The sequence below is a fragment of the Mauremys reevesii genome, linkage group 9 (assembly GCF_016161935.1).
Source record: "Mauremys reevesii isolate NIE-2019 linkage group 9, ASM1616193v1, whole genome shotgun sequence".
NCBI classification, from domain to species: Eukaryota; Metazoa; Chordata; order Testudines; family Geoemydidae; genus Mauremys; species Mauremys reevesii.
Genome location: NC_052631.1, coordinates 22,996,467 through 23,013,489, shown reverse-complemented (window position 1 = coordinate 23,013,489; position 17,023 = coordinate 22,996,467). Strand labels below are relative to the sequence as shown.

At 43.4% G+C, this 17,023-nt stretch overlaps 2 protein-coding genes across 11 annotated transcripts in view; one reads left to right on the top strand and one right to left on the bottom strand.

The window, feature by feature from the left end:
* Window positions 1–17,023, top strand: part of LOC120372410 (lysosomal amino acid transporter 1 homolog) — an 82,334-nt gene that overhangs the window by 23,421 nt on the left and 41,890 nt on the right. The gene's annotated exons all lie outside the window — the stretch shown is intronic.
* Window positions 1–17,023, bottom strand: part of VEPH1 (ventricular zone expressed PH domain containing 1) — a 186,522-nt gene that overhangs the window by 152,847 nt on the left and 16,652 nt on the right. The window lies entirely within an intron of this gene.

The following is a 17,023-nucleotide window of genomic DNA, read 5'->3' as shown; positions in this document are numbered from 1 at the left end:
ACGATGCTCGAGACACGACAAGCCAGCTGTCCATGTCCACTCTTTGAACACGCACTTTGATCTTACAAGTTGAAACACGAGCACCCTCCCTTTGAGCTTCCTGTGATATACAGGAAGTCAGGATTTAATGGTACCTTATGGTCTTAAACTATGAAATTCAGCCCCCAATGAAATCAATGGCAAAACTCCCATTGATTTCAGTAGGGCCAGGATTTCACCCACTATATCTCCTCAATCGATAATTAGTGAAGCGGGGCCCTTCCTTCCAGTCACTGAATCAACCCTTCTTCAGAGGTACTTGAATTTTCAGAGGAGGAAGGTTACAAGCATTGTTTTAATTTCATTTAATAAAATAATTAATAATAATACCATGTGTGATTGGTAAATATCATTATATCCATATTACAAACGGGTAAGTTGGTGCACAAAAACATTAAGTGATTTACCTAAAGTCACACAATCAATCTGTGGTAAGATCCGCAACAGACACAGAGAGTCCTGATTCCTGTTTCTCTTCACCAAATCACTAGACCACACTACTCCTCTAACTGAGAATAGTTTAAGACAACTATTCTATTGATCTATAGGGCCAAATTCTCTGCTTGTGAAATTCTTTGAAGTCAATGGGAATTATGCCAACAGACAATTTGACCCATAGTGTAAGAAGCCAATACTATTGCAAACAGTCTTTGGAAATCCTCCCACATTCACATCAGGTTGGTCTCAGTTTATATTATAACTAATTAGAGACCAAACTGATATATGTGCATGTTTTAGTCACCAAAGCACAGGATATTATTCGGCTATGCTGTCACTGTTTCAAATGGAAGATTCTAAATCTCTTCCTCTCTCTGAGGAAAGTGATGTTTTGAGGCACACTCCAGAAACCTGTGAAGGTGTCTGCATCTGCTATGGGCCAGATTTTCAGCAGAGCTCAGCTCCCATTTAGGCACCCTCCTCATCGCCAGATTACAAAAAGGATTCCAGGCCTTATTCTCCTCTCATTTGTACCAATTTTACACCAGTGTAACAACAATGACTTCAGTGGATTTACTCCTGATTTGTACCTCAGGAAAGGGAAAATCAGGCATCTCAATCTCTCATAATGGTTTAGCTCCCTGCCTCAAACAGATTCCATTTTGCAGTTTTTATAGAACATATTAAGGACAATGCCAGAAGACATTTCCTTACTGTATGTTCTCTGAAATTGAGGCTACCTCTTCGATAAGCTACAGTGTCTTAACTTCTAAGAATGACAAATCTCCTTAAAAGTTTCATTATGTAACACTGCTGAAAAGATTTACACATGCAGGACATTTCAGCTCTTATAAGGAGAAGATTTTAAGCACTTCCTTGTTCATTACAAGCTTATGCTGTTTGCTTCTTATTATGAGATAATTTTTATTAATGTAAGCAAACCATAGCATTTTCTTGTGATTAAATACAGCGTTTATTCTCTTTGCTTCTCTGTACAAGGAAACCAGTTTCATAGGCCACTAAAGTAACATTCCCGGTAGGGTCCGGGTGGTTGGTAATACTTCCTCAAAGGATGGTTCCTCAACTCCCCTCATGAGCATCTTGATGCTATTTCACCTACCTCTGGTCTCTGCTATAAAATGAGTTAGCATCTAAGTAGCCCCACCTCCCTAAAATAAAATGGTGTGGAACAAGCATGCCATTTGCTACTGTCAAAGTTAGAATCAAGACTCACAATTTGTCAGACCACTCTGTTTTATTAGCACAGCGCTCTGCCAATAACACCCAGATAATGTGAGTGGCCATGCAAGACCCAAACAGTCTTATTTATACAGATAAAAGAGCGGGAATTAAACAAAGGGACAAAGAGAGCAAAACAGTAAAATTCACCTGGGACACAGCATGCATATCCTACTTCCTTACTAACTCTTATCGATCTAAGGCTAATGCTTCACCAATTGCCCTTAAATGGTGCAATTGTTCTATGTTAATGTCTGTATTCCTGACACCTGGATTGCAACATTCCAGCAATTTTGCTTAAAGGTACAGACAGCATTTCTTTAATCCTATCTATTTTACAATATAATTAATTCTACTTTCACACTACCATCACACTCTTTGCTCTGTTTGTGTATGTTTTACCCCTCCTTCTACCCTGACTTGTCTATTTAGATTGTAAGCTCTTCAGGGCAGGGACCATCTACTCCTCGGTGTTTGAACAGTACTTGGCACAAGGGGGCCCTATTCTCAGTTGGTCCTTCAGCTACCATAGTAAACATTAATAATAATTAAGCAGAAAAAATGTCAGATACATTACATTAGGTGCTCTGCTTCTTCCACTGGTACTCTATGCATTTCCAGATCTAAATCAAAGTCCAATTCCTAATTTTAATGTCGATTTTAATGTATTTTAGGACCTGTTTCTCTTTCCATAACCCGCTGAGACAGATGCACTCTCATTGGGGACCTTGAAGATATTAGTGTCCAAGGTGATCTCTTGGTAGCTGGAGGCACAGCATTCTTATCAGAACTCCTTATTAGAGGCTATCAGAATGAAACCTAGTCTGACAGGTTTCAGAGTTTGATGCAAAACACTCACCTCTATGCATAATAATTGCTCTCATAATTGAAAAGAAACAATAAAAATTCCAAGTATGAAGGCAACTGGACCTAACTGTGAGCCTTAATATTGCCTTAGGTGCTTAGATTCTACAGAAATAGATAAATTAGAAATACAAGTGGGCTGGGCTGGAAATAACATCATACTTAAGCAAAGCAAATTTTGCAAGAATTACAGCCACAGTCTTTATTTTTAAAGTATTTATAATGAAAGTATTGTTGCTAATTTTTGTCCAGACAGTGCCATGTCACTGAAAACAGTGCAAAAAGGGGGAAATCTTAAATTTACGGATTAAGTTGTGCCCCAAGCAACTGGAGCATGCAAAACAAAAAAAATACAAAGAAAGAAAAAAATTCCTACGTGCTTTCTGATTTGGGGCACCTAGTTTCAGACATTTGGGGCCTGATTTTCAAAGGTTCAGACCATCCTCTGTTGCCTTCAACTGAAGTTGTAAAAAATCAGAGCCAAAGTTTCTTCAGGTTGAACATCCAAAAATGGAGGCACTCAATGGTGGCCACTTCAGCAAGTACTCGGCTAGACCAGTGAATATCTTGTGAGGGAAGTTACTTAGCAATGCACACCAACATGTGCCCAGCTTCAAAAGTAGATTGAGCACACAGCACAAAATCCTGAGTGATGTCATATCCATGGTAGGCTCCAGACACTCAAACCCATTACAGATAGCTCCTGTCTGCTCCTAAAGCCATGGACAAGGTTGTGATCTAACACATCAAGGTAAGACAGCTGCTGGGTGCCAATCATCATTGGGCAAGGACAGCCTTCATTTGAAAAAAAAAAAGATCTATAGTAGTATGCCGGATTAAAAGTGTATCCAACAGGAAATTTGTGGAATTCCTCAATTCCTTCCACCTTTCTCCAAACTCCACTCTTGTTTGTTATGTGTCAATTTGTTGTGGACATTATGCATGGTTATGTTTTCAGGCTGCAATGTGACATAATGGTAGACATGCTACAAAATCAGCCCATTTTGCTAAAGTTGGAGTATTTCCAGAAAATTTTAATGTTGTTCTTTACTCTGGCACCAATTAACAATAGGAGCCAATAGCGCTTTGCTTTCTATTTTTAGCATGGACTAAAGATAATATATATATGTTCCAGGAACTAAAAGTGATCTAAAAGTTAGAATACAGGCAGTGCTCAAACTGATGGGGAATTATGGAGTGCCTACATCTACATCAAATAATTTAGATTTAAATATACAGGGAAAGAATGGCAAAGAAGGCGAAGTCTCTTTGTTAAAGGGATCTTGCAATTGAAGAGCCAGGAGGCCAGAGATCTTGCTATGCCATGAACTTTCTCTATGCTCTTAGGCAAGACACAACTTCTCAGTGCTTCAGTAACTCTATCTATTAAATGGAGAAAATCATTTTTGCTTACCTCAGTGGTTTGGTAACAGATTTAATCTATTAAACTCTATAAAGTGCTTTGACATCCTTGGCTGGAAGAAACTACAGAAAGGCAAAATAGTATCAGTAAAGTTTTACCTTTTAAGCATTGTATATGGACATGACAAAAAGGTATTGCAGGCTACAGCCAGAGCCGGGAGGGTGCGCTTTGCCAAATTTAGGAGCCACTCCAAACCACAGGACTGAAGGTTCTACATTTAGGACCCAGTCCTGAAAAGCTTAAACATGTGAGTAATCCCATTAAACTCAATAGGATTGTCCATGTATGTAAATTACATGTGCAAGGGTTTGCAGAATTAGTGCCTTAAAACAGCTCAAAATTTCACATATTTGCATCCCATGTAGGGAAATGCATGTTCTGAGCTGTTACGCATTTGGTTTTCTTTTACTCCTCTGGCAACACTAGAAGGATCAGAATTATTTTCAAACAAGAATGCTTATTCTGTGTATTACACAGGATTCCAATCACTTAGAATGTTTTTTCCTAGTTAATTATCCTTGACAGGAAAGGACAGTTCAGCTGAATGAGGAAAAGGGGGGGGATTCCAAAATTTTAATAAAAACAAAAAAAATCACAGGGGCTTTGTAATATCCCAACACCACTGGATTCTTCCTCTCATAGGTACCTCTCGTGCATAGTAAAATCAGGCCTGGATGCGTTTCCTAGTTACTTGAAAGTCTCCTCAGAATGTTCATATGCACAATGAATACACAATACACATTATGACAAAATATTTGGGACAAAATATCCCCAAATGTTACTCTAATCATTTGATTTTAAAATTTAATTATTACAGATCATTGGCTGGTTAATCTAGAACACTTTGTCCTGCAACTTTTCAATAAAGTTCTCAGATTTTTCAGTGAAAGAAAAGGATTAAAGATTATTTTGAAAGAGCATCTTTTTCACAAAGTCTGAATGGACTACAGCAGTTCCCATGGGATTAGCTGCATACATTTAAATTCTTCCCACAAGACAGCTATTGTTTTCTACATGCCTCTCACTTTCATTCTGTCATGACAGGTTTCCACACTTCATTTCGACTAAAAAACTTGTGGATTCTGTGCTCTGTCAGATGAAGCAACAATCACTGACAAGTCGATTAATTTTAAGGGTTTTTTTTTAAATTGATCAACTGTTTTATAAATACATTGCTCTGGTTATTGTGTGGTGGAACATTATTGACATCTGATTCTCACATTCAGTTTGGAAATTTTATTTTCATTAGACACATCTGTAAGATATATTCTCAAGAGTTATATACTGAATCTTCAGATTCATCTCTCCAAAGGAAAGGAATTTCTACCAAAATCAAAGCAATATACATTCTCCCTTGTATACTTTGGAACAAAACTTAAGAATTCTTTCCAGAAACAAAACTAGCATGTGAAGTATTTCTCATATGATAATCTGAATTTCATAAACTGTTATACCTTTATATTTTAGTGAATGTTTAGTTTTTAAGAGTCTGATTCTGCTTAATCCAACCCAAATTACCACTGACCTCTGTGGGAGTTTTGGCTGCACAACCAAAGCAGGACATAACTGCTGTAGTAAATACACAAATATACACTTCCACTTCCAAGGGCTGATTTCACAACCCTCTTATTTCTTGACAGAAAAATATCATATATAGCTCAGACTCTTAGTATATACTTGACATTTTACATACCATAGAGATGAGTTTTCTTGCAAAAAGACAAAGAATAAAAAATCATGGGGTTTAATGTACTATGCAACATATAGCCAGCTTTAATTGTGTTTTATGTGACAACACTTTATGAAACCTATTATGATTTATATTTTGTTAAATGCCAACAAATTATATCTTTTGGGTAAATATTTCTGAATATCTCTAATATCTGAAAATATTATATTATATAGAAATTAAATTATACTTACAAGCAAAAAAAAATACATTGTTTCCTACCCTTAAAGGAAAATTATTAAGTAAATCATAGCACACATACCAGTACACTCATTGGCATTGTGATACTATACAATGCTGGTATTTTAAAATGTTTCTTGAATGAGATCTCAATCCATGTGGACATTTTTCTGTAACACGGGGGTGGAATGGGGAGGGAACTCAATTTGAAACCTTACAAAAGTAAAAAAAATAAAAAATCTTTTTGCCATTTATGAGAGAGAGTGAGAGTGGAGAGACTTACAGAATGAAGAAGCCAGAGGGAGACTGCAGGAATAGGCTTGTAAGAAGTCCACTAGCAAAGTAAAGGTTGAAATGTATGAATTCATTTTTATTACGAGTGGCTATCCCATAGAGCCCTCTACAAGAATGATTATTGAACTAACCCTGAATTTCCTTCATGTGTCTGACAATCCAGTGGGCTTCTCTTTAGTAAATCTTTTAACAGGGCCAGTGCCTTCTCTAGTCCGAATTTTATTCAGAGTTGCCCTGAAACTAAGGCAGTAATAGTGCATTACCTTATTATACAGTGCCTGGGGGTGGAGTTGGGATAGGGAATAAAACAAAATGCAATGAACCCCAGGGGGAGAATTAAGAACATTGTAGGATTAGTGCATATGCTGCAACACACCATGCTGGGGAAACATTGCTTTCCCTCTCTATGGCATTTGAAGCAAGTTTCCAACATGTACTGTATGTATATTATTGAAATACACTTACACGAGCATAATAACTGTAGTACTTCAATCCACACAAACTAATCAACAATAACTATACAACTTCTGCTCTCTCAGAAAAACTATTTCATTATTTAATATTTGGATGTGCTAGTGTACATTTGTATTGCAGTAATTATTTATTCATTGTTGAAAAATCCTACACAAATGCATATTCATTTAGTTATTCATACCTCTCAGAAGGGAAACCTCTGAAAAACCTCAACAACTGAAGACAAAATAGTTGATCTTTAGAGAAAGTCTGATAAAATCCATTACAATTGTCAGAGTCCCCATTTCAGCCCCCTCTCTCTGGTATGTGAAGCTGCTGGCTCAGTGCATAGCCTTGTCAAACCAACCGTACAGTCTATTCAGTTACCCTGGAGTTGTCATGTGGAATCAAGCAAACAAATATCTTCTCTCCATTTCCCCCAACTCTAGCATTCAAAAACAAATCAGAACTAATTCTTTGCAAAGCTTAGCTTCAGCAGCAGCCCGAGTGAAAATTCTCTGAGCTTGATATGTAATTTGAATTAGTTAAAAGGATTTATCTAACAGCCAGTGGTTACATTCAGTTAATGAATAACCTGCTTAGAGTATGAGGAAGTTTTAGAAGTTAATATAAATTATGAGGCCTCTTGTCAGAAATCAGTAAGAGATTGAACCTGTTCATTAGTCTGAGGGTAGGCAAGCCAAAAGGACGAAAAAGAAAAAGTGGAGCCCATTAAAGGAAAGATATTGTATCAACTGGCACTGGCTGTATCACACCAATTCATCAAACTGAGATAAGCCAGTCTCACTTGCCCAATTTAGACTAAACACCAGGGCAAGTCTAACTGATACAGTCAGTAACGTGTATCCAAAGCTTGGCAGTAATACTGGAGAAATCCTTTCTAAATCCAGAAGTGTTTTACACCTACACTGTACATGCTTTCCTTGAATGTTAAGCATGACTGGCTACTTCTTCTTCTTCTGCTTTCCATGGACAAGTATGTTACAGCTTCTCAGTGAATTGGCCACAACTACTGCCAAAGTCAGCTATGCACCACCATACTCTCTTCCATGGTTTGAAACTGAGCTCTCTTCTTAGGGTACGTCTACACTACAAGACTATTTCGAATTAACTTAATTCGAATTTGTGGAATCGACCTTATGAAGTCGAATTTGTGTATCCACACTAAGGACACTAATTCGACTTTGTGAGTCCACAGTAACGGGGCCAGCGTCGACTTTGGAAGCGGTGCACTGTGGGAAGCTATCCCACAGTTCCCGCACTCCCCGCTGCCCATTTGAATTCTGGGATTTCCCCCCAATGCATGCTGGGGGGGAAAATGTGTTGAGGGTGGTTTTGGGTAACTGTCATCATTGAACCGTCAATCACGCCCTCCCTCCCTCCCTCCCTCCCTGAAAGCGCCTGCGGGCAATCTGTTCGTGCACTTTTCTGCTCAGTGACAGCGCGGGCGCCACAGCACTTTGAGCACGGATCCCGCTGCAGTTATGGCCGTTGTGAACTCCTCGCACCTTATCGTCCACCTCTTCCACAGTCAGCTGCTGATAAATCGGTCTACTTTTCAATGGTGCTGCGAGCACTGCTGGACCATGGGGGACGTTTTACCAACATCAATGTCGGGTGGCCAGGCAAAGTTAATGACGTGCGTGTTTTCAGGAACTCTGGTCTGTTTAGACGCCTGCAGGAAGGTAGTTTCTTCCCGGACCACAAAATAACTCTTGGGGATGTGCAAATGCCTATAGTGATCGTCGGGGACCCAGCCTACCCGCTAATGCCCTGGCTCGTGAAGCTCTGTGCAGGCGCCTTGCACAGCGACAAGGAACTCTTCAAGTACCAGCGAGCAGTGAGCAGCGTGACCTGTGACTGTTCAGTTTCTTTATAGAGAAGCTGAACCTGCCCCTGTTTCTTTACCAAGTGACTGTTGACTATCATCTGCAGTTACATACCCCGCCCACCCCGCTTCCCCAACTTCCAACACACGTTTAAAAATAAAATACATGTTCCACTGTAACTTTACAAAGGTTTCTTTATTGATGACTTTGCGTTACAGGGTTGAAACTGGGACACGGACTGTGCTGGGTAGGGTGTGCAGTGATGTAAAGACCGCCTGTAAACTCGAGGAATGACAGGCTCCTGCTCCCAGAGCGGTCTGCAGTGCCGGACTGGATGTTTCAACGGATCCTGCCATCCCTCCTTTTTGGAACTCTGTGTGCGGGGGCTATGTGGCCTTTTGGCGGGGGAGGACGGATACAGATTCCTCTGCTGCGTGGCTCTGTGGTCCAGGACAGGGACCGTTGCATGAGATCTGTAACCCCCCTCCCCCGCTACAAAGTCACGTACCCCCCCACCCACACAGAACCTGCAAACCACCTCCCATACCGACCAGGGTGCGTACTGACTGCAGTGTGTGTGTGACCTGCTGCTGATCCTGCCCCCATGTCTGTACCCTGGTAAAGGTGATTGTCCTGTCAAATTACCAACCCCCTTCCCCCCCTTCAAACACAGTCTCCTCTAAAAGAACATGACAGAAACAGTAATTAACAGAAAAGTATTTTTTATTATCAACTAGACAGTTAGGGGATGAAACTGGGATGGGGGCTTGGGTGAGGCGGGAAGGAAAGGACTTCTCAAAATTTAGGGTATGAGAGCTTTTGGGTACTTGAGCACTCTGCTGGGGTGCAGTGACAGTTTACACGGCCTCTGGCGCCCCTCCTTCTGGTTATTTTGGGTGAGGGGGGTATGGGACTTTGTGGCGGGGGAGGGCGGTTGCAGATACACTGCAGGGGAGCTCTGTCCTCCTGCCTGAGGTCCTGCAGAACATGCACAAGGCGCAGGAGCATGTCCGTTTGCTCCCTCATTAGTCCAAGCAGCGTTTGAGTCGCCTGCTTGTCTTCCTCACGCCACCTCTCCTCCCGTTCGCTGTGTGAGCGCTGGTACAGAGACAGGGTCTCCCTCCACTGCCTCTGCTGGTCTGCCTCGTATCGGGAGCACCCATAAGTTCAGCAAACATCTCATCCCGTGTCTTTTTCTTTCGCCGCCTAATCTTTGCCAGCCTCTGTGAGGGGGATGCTGTGGCAGGTCTGGAGACAGTCGAAGCTGTGTGATGGGAAAAAGGGAGTGAATTCCTTGCAAAGATAAATTTTTGCGAACAATGAACACAGTGTAGTCTGTCTCTGTGAATTCTGGGTTGAGATCCCAGTGCCTGATGGGGCAAAAACCATTTCTGCGGGTGGTTCTGGGTAAATGTCATCAGTCATCCCTTCCTCCGGGAAAGCTACAGCAGACAAGCATTTCGCGCCTTTTTTCCCTGGATTGCCCTGGCAGATGCCATAGCATGGCAATCATGGAGCCTGTTTTGCCTTTTGTGCCTGTCACCGTATGTGTACTAGATGCCGCTGACAAAGGCGGTCCAGCAGCGCTACACAGCAGCATGCTCTTGCTTTTGGATGACAGCAGAAATGGTTACCAGCCATACTGTACCATCTACCATACCATAAATTGGTAATAAGATGGGCATGGCTACCAGTCCTTTTGCACTGCACCATTTGCTGCTGTCATAAGTGCCCCTGGCTGCTCTTAGCCAGGGGCGCAAAAGCCAAAATTGGGAATGACTCCCAGAGTCAATCCCTCCTTTTTGGTATCTAAAAATAGAATCAGTCCTGCCTAGAATATGGGCAAGTGTACTAGAGAACCAGTGTATCAGAGAACCAGAGAGCACAGCTGCTCTGTGTCAGATCCTGCATAGATTATGAGCTGTATGCTATTCACAGGGGGTGCTCCTGCAACAACCCCACCTGTTCATTCCATTCTTCCCCAGCCTTCCTGGGCTACCATAGCATTGTCCCCCCACTTGTGTGATGAAGTAATACAGAATGCAGGAATAAGACACAGTGACTTGTTAGTGAGAAATGAGTGGAAGGCAGCCTCCAGTTGCTATGATAGTCCAGATAGGACATTAAGGAGTGTGGAGGAGAGGAGCCCAGCATCCTGCTGCTAGTCCAGGGGCAATTGAATCTTTTCTTTACACATGAAGGGTGGGGCCTGATGAAGCTCAGCCCCCTGTTGCTATGACGACGATGGTTATCAGCCATACTGTACCATCTACCAGGAAAAATTAGGGCCAGGCGCCCTTGATCGACCTGACAGATGCTAGTACGCATGGTTACCAGTCCTTTTGCACTGCCCCATGTGCCAATAGGCTGATGATGACGATGGATATCAGTCATATTGCACCATCAGCCACCCATGGCGGGGGGGGGAGTGAGGATGTCGGTGTTCAGTGCTGCAGCATCCCGTCTATCTTCAGCATTCAGTAAAGATACGGTGACATGTAAAAGCATCAACAGAGGATTGTTTTCCTTTCACTTCGGGGGGGGGGTGCGTAAATTGCCGAGCTATGCCCTGACCCACCGCGGACACTGTGTTTTACCCTAGAAGCATTTGGATCTCAGCCAAGAATGCAAATGCTTTTCGGAGACAGCAGGAACTGTGGGATACCTTGCGTCCTCAGTCCCCCCTCCCTCCATGAGCGTCCATTTGATTCTTTGGCTTTCCGTTACGCTCGTCACGCAGCAGCGTGCTGAGTCTGTGCTATGCCGTCTGTCCGGAGTTTTTTGAAAAATACTTTGGACCAGGCGTAACATTACAGTACTTCCCCTAATTAGATGCAGGAGTCTCTGAACGAGATCACCCTGAGGACGGTCACTGAAGGAGATAGAGAGCGCATGCTGCGTGAAAGCCAGCACAAACCAGGGCCCTATGCAGCCGTGCTCGGGGAGGCAATGCTCCCTGAGTACCTCATGAAAGCCTGGCGCGGAAAAGTGTGCTACCACGGAGCACCCAATAAGGCTGCTCTCACCAGGAACCTCCTGCGGAGGCTTTTCAATTACCTCCAGGAGAGCTTCGTGGAGATCTCCCAGGAGGATTTCTGTTCTATCCCCATATATAGAGAGACCTCCTTTTCACATACTTCAGATTCCTGTTATATTAAGAATAAAAGTTTACATGGTTAAAGCACTTACCGACTGCTCCTTCCCCTGATTCAGGGTCCGGGTTAACGGCCGGGGACGGTTGGTGGGGGATCTCCGTGACGGTGATGAAGACATCCTGGCTGTCGGGGAAACCAGCGTTGTAAGCGCTGTCGCCTGCCTCGTCCTCCACAAACGCTTCCTCATCTTCCCCGTCGGCGAACATTGCCGAGGAACTGGCCGTCGACACTGTCCCATCGTCAGAGTCCATGGTCACTGGTGGGGCAGTGGTGGCAGGCTCCGTAGCGTCCGTTTGCCGCTTTGATTTTTTGGTAGCCTTGTCTGGGGTCCTTGATTTTCACGCGGCGCTGCGTTGCATCCCGGCTGTATCCTCTGTCTCTCATGGCTTTGGAGACCTTCTCATAGGTCTTTGCATTCCGTTTTTTGGAGCGCAGCTCCGAAAGCACAGACTCCTCGCCCCACACACCGATCAGATCCAAGAGTTCCCGGTCAGTCTATGCTGGGTCCCTCTTTCTATTCAGAGATTACATGAACTCCTCTGCTGGAGAGCTCTTCATCGCTGCCGGTGCTGCTAAGCTCGCCCCGATGTCCAACCACGAAATGAGATTCTAACTGTCCAGACAGGAAAAGGAATTCAAATTTTCCCGGGACTTTTCCTGTGTGGCTGGTCAGAGCATCCAAGCTCGGACTGCTGTCCAGAGCGTCAACAGAGTGGTGCAGTGTGGGATAGCTCCCGGAGCTAGTAAGTTCGATTTGCATCCACACCTAGCCTAATCCGACACAGCCATGTCGAATTTAGCGCTACTCCCCTCGTCGGGGTGGAGTACCAAATTCGAACTAAAGAGCCCTCTAGCTCGAATTAAATGGCTTCCTGGTGTGGACGGGTGCACGGTTAATTCGAATTAACGCTGCTAAATTCGAATTAAAGTCCTAGTGTAGACCAGGCCTAAGTGTATGAAAGTCTATGGGTATAGCCCTAATCAATAGCAGATGATGATCCTGAGGCTGAAGTTTTTCCAGTGACAGCAGAGGTGGCATCAACTGGAGCATCATCAAGAGAAGCAGACTATATTGGGAAACCTCTCTTCCATGCAATCACAAAGCCAAACTTTCCCAGCCTGCCATGGGAGAATGAAGGCTATCTCCCCACAGAGGGTGAAGGTGAAGTGTTTGTACCATCTTTGTTAGAATGTTCGTTTTTTCACAGCTACAAGAAGGACCTTTCACATGCTCTTTTTAAAAATAAATTTTATAGCACGTGCAGATGTATATGTCCTCCATTTTTGATGGTGAGTGCTGTACAGACTACCTACATGCTGAGCCACCCAGAGAAACTCAGGCCAAAAAACCCCAACTTTTAATTAGAAGTGGTCTTGAGATAAAAGCCATCTACTCTGTTTACTTGATTCATAAACAACTCTCACTGAAGGTGAACTGAAAAGGCTTTTGTTTTTTTCCTGTCAAGACCTGAGGTCAGGCATCTGTGTTTTCCAGGGCCGGCTCCAGACCCCAGCACGCCAAACGTGCGCTTGGGGCGGCATTTTGCCGGGAGGGCGGCCGGCGGCTCCGGTGGACCTCCCGCAGGCATGACTGTGGAGGGTCCGCTGGTCCCGCAGCTCCGGTGGACCTCCCACAGGCATGACTGCGGAGGGTCCGCTGGTCCCGCAGCTCCGGTGGACCTCCCGCAGGCATGCCTGCAGATGCTCCACCGGAGCCGCGGGACCAGCGGACCCTCCGCAGGCATGTCTGCAAGAGGTCCCCCGGAGCCGCGGGGCCGGCGACTGCCAGAGTGCCCCCCGCGGCGTGCCGCCCTGCTTGGGGCAGCAAAATTCCTAGAGCCGCCCCTGGAGTTTTCACTGCCATACCTGATCACTAATACTAATAGTTCAGACTGCTACATGCCTCTTCTTACATCTTTGGGGCGTTGGCATGTGATACTAGGAAATACAAAATCCTTACGGAGGCTGACAGCATCCAAAACTGAGTAGCTATTAATGGCACTCAGAGAGCTGCAGCTGAAGATCATAACTTATCAGCAGGTAAGTAAAGGAAGAGCTGGTTTTCATCTCCTTTGTTTTAACTGTATTTAATGTTCATTTTAAAGGCCATACATATGTTTTTATATTGGTTTGAGGATTTAATAAAATACTTAGATTTATTTTCTCTCAGTCTGTTGTTTTGCCTTTAAGAAGGCTTTTATACAAATCAACTCATGTTACTAGTACAATACCTAATGATTGTACACTGCTTTGATATTTTTAAATGAAAGGTGCTATGAAAGTGCCTATTACTATAAAACTGAGATTCAAGTCAGCTTCATTAACCCACTTACATGAGTAGTCTTGTTGCAATATATGGCCCCAATCCTGCAAAATCTTAAGCATGTGCTTAACTTATTGTCAACAGTCTCATGGACATCACTGGGACTATGGGTAAAGGTAAATATGTGTGGCAATCTCTACAGGATTGGGACCCATAAGGCAGTGAAGGAAGATTTTGTAGCCCACACCACAAGCCATGGGGCAAGGACTCAAGGTCACAGCTCCAGCCCTGAGCAGCAGCCCCCTGGCCAGGGGCACAGGGCTCCAGCTCCAGCCCCCGGCTGAAGCCACAGGACAGGGGTGAAAAATCCTGGTTGCAAAGTCAGACCCAGTTGCAGGTCAGGGGAGCAAAGGGTCACAGTTCTAGCCGTGGCTCCAGCCCCAGCCGCAGTCATAGAGGGGAGGCCCACAGTCCTGCCTTTAGCTGTCAGTGGCTGAAGCTGAGGCTGAAGCAAACTAAGTCACAGAGGTCTGGAATCAGTGAGTGTCATGCCCCCCTCCCCCCCGACTAAATTATAGACTTATTTAATCCATATTATTATAGACTTATGTAATCCATATTTAAACATACAGATTTATTTGTACACTAAACAAACAACAGGGGTAAAGGGCCGGGTTTTTTTTAAGTCAATAAATCAGCTTCCCAATTTGCATACTTCTCAGACATGCCAGAAGTCTAGTACTTCTTGGATGACTTTGCCATAGTCATGACTTGCTTCTGGGCAATCACAAAGCTGTAGCAGTCCTTGCAACTCATCCGGAAATTCATTCTGACAAGGGTTTCACTCCACACCAAGTCTATGCTGCTTCGATTCCGGACATCAGTCCATGCATCTTTCATAATTGAAAATACACGCTCTGTGTATTCATTGCTTACTGGTATACTGAGCACGTATGACACCAGCTTTGTCATGTTCAGGAATTCAGTGCTACCGTCCTTGTTTCTCAGCACTTGAGACCAGAGTTCCCCAACTGAGTAAGCTCCAACTTGGAGTTGATGTCTTTGATGATACAGTACTCATCATAGAGCAGATCAAGATCCACTGTTTTCTGGAGGTTTACAGCTGTCATGGCCACAGACAGATCCTTGTATTCAAATGCACTGGGTATTGAACAAGTAGCCGGTTGTTGAAAAATCAAACCATTTCTCCAAATATAGGATCAACACATAAAATTTCATGAAGTCTTTCTGGAGACATGCAGCAGTGACAGGCAGCATCTCAGTTAATGCATTTTCAACTCTGGAGCCAAAGAATTTGTCATTCTTCCATTGCTGAAGTTTAATTCTCAGAGTATTCATTATGGCATACACTTCACATGCTGTCATACTCTCATTTTCCAAACAGAGCACAGGATCATTGAAGATTTTCAGGACATTCTGGAGGAAAACAGATGAACCTCAACTTTGTTGGGCCCCTCACTTTGTTCACCGTTTTCCATATCCAAGAACAGCATCCATAGAGCACGCCAAGAGAACTCACGGCTAGGAGCAAACAAAGTAGCACGTAACAGCCTTTACATTTACGGTATTTACACACTGTTTTAACACTGGGAAAAATGTCAAAACGCATGTCAGAAAGTGGCAGTAAAGTGGAATAACCACAGCAACAAAGTCAAACAGATCCTTCAATGCTGTTACTCTCTTAGCAGAACTGCTGAAGATCTTGAACATCTTAAATCAATGTCATGTCATAGGGTATCAATGTATGCATGTGCATCATGGCATTGCAGCAGCATGCAGGGGCAGTTTGCACAGCATTTTGTTTTTTTTTTTTTTTTTTTTCTTTTGCACTGATTGTCACTTTCCATAAATCACGATTGCATTATCAGCACACAACAGCACAGTAGTTTTTAAGTCTAGTTTAGTTATTTGTTTTTTTCTAGTTTATGTGTGCTTATTGTCTCTGCAGTCTCTTCACTCTCTTCATAGTCTTCTTATCTTATCTTTACCTTCATGGTGTAGGTGTCCAGTATTTCAGCAATAAGAAAGTTTTCAGTTTGCCTCTTGCTTTTGCTATCTGTGGCAACTGAAAGAACTAGAAATAAGGGCCCGCTGGCTTTCTTTAAAAATTTAAAAAATTCTGGTGACAGTGGTGACATTTTTTTTTTGATGCCTGCTTTCCCAGCCCCCACAACAATTGCATGCTTTGAATGAAATCTCTGGATACAAGCAGTTAGTTTAAGTTCACAGTCACACGAGCGATAGGAGTGTTGATGGACTATTGTGTGGTAAACTTGAGTTAGCTCAACAGTGATAACCTTGTTATTGAAGGATTAATTTGGCCTGCTGAAAAAATGTGAGACCAGGGTATTGCTCTTGTGAGTCTTAGTGTTTTGTTCATGATTTTTTGAATCAGCATGATGCTTAACATCAGACTCACCGCCATGGCAAATGCTAAATTCCTTCTTGCATGCTTTACAAAAGGCTTTTGAAATCACACTCGTAGGATTTCCGAATCCAGGTGTAAGTGGCTTCCCATTCTGTCTTTTTTGTTTTTTGGTAGTTGGCTCCTCCCTTGCTATTGCCATTTCAGGTGGGGTTTTCGGCTGAAGACCGTTAGCTAGCTAGCTAGCCACTGAAAAGAACCGCACAGTCTCTGTGCTTCTTAAGTGTTATTACATGCCCACTGTGGTTCAGAACCATAAACTACATATCCCTACCGTAAATTGTGTTACATTACACCTGAAAACAACCTAAAAAACCAAAATTGCCAGTAGATAACAGATCACAATCAGGTTTAATGGAACATTCTAAATCAACTAGTTTTCTATTTCACTACCAAATTTTAAATTTTACCTGAATATCGGAACAAATGGCATCCCGATTGTACATCAAGCGGATGTACGCCACCAGGTGCAATCCCTGCTTGCCAATGTGGGTAAGTGAACTGGGCAGCAGCTTAGCAGTCCTCAGCCCCAGCGCTGCCAGAGCCACGGAGCAGGGCTTGCAGGCGCCTGCAGCGTGCAGAGAGCTCCCTGCCCCTACCGCCCCGACCCTAGGAGCCAGAGGGACCTGCCGGGGGGCAAGGTGGGGAGT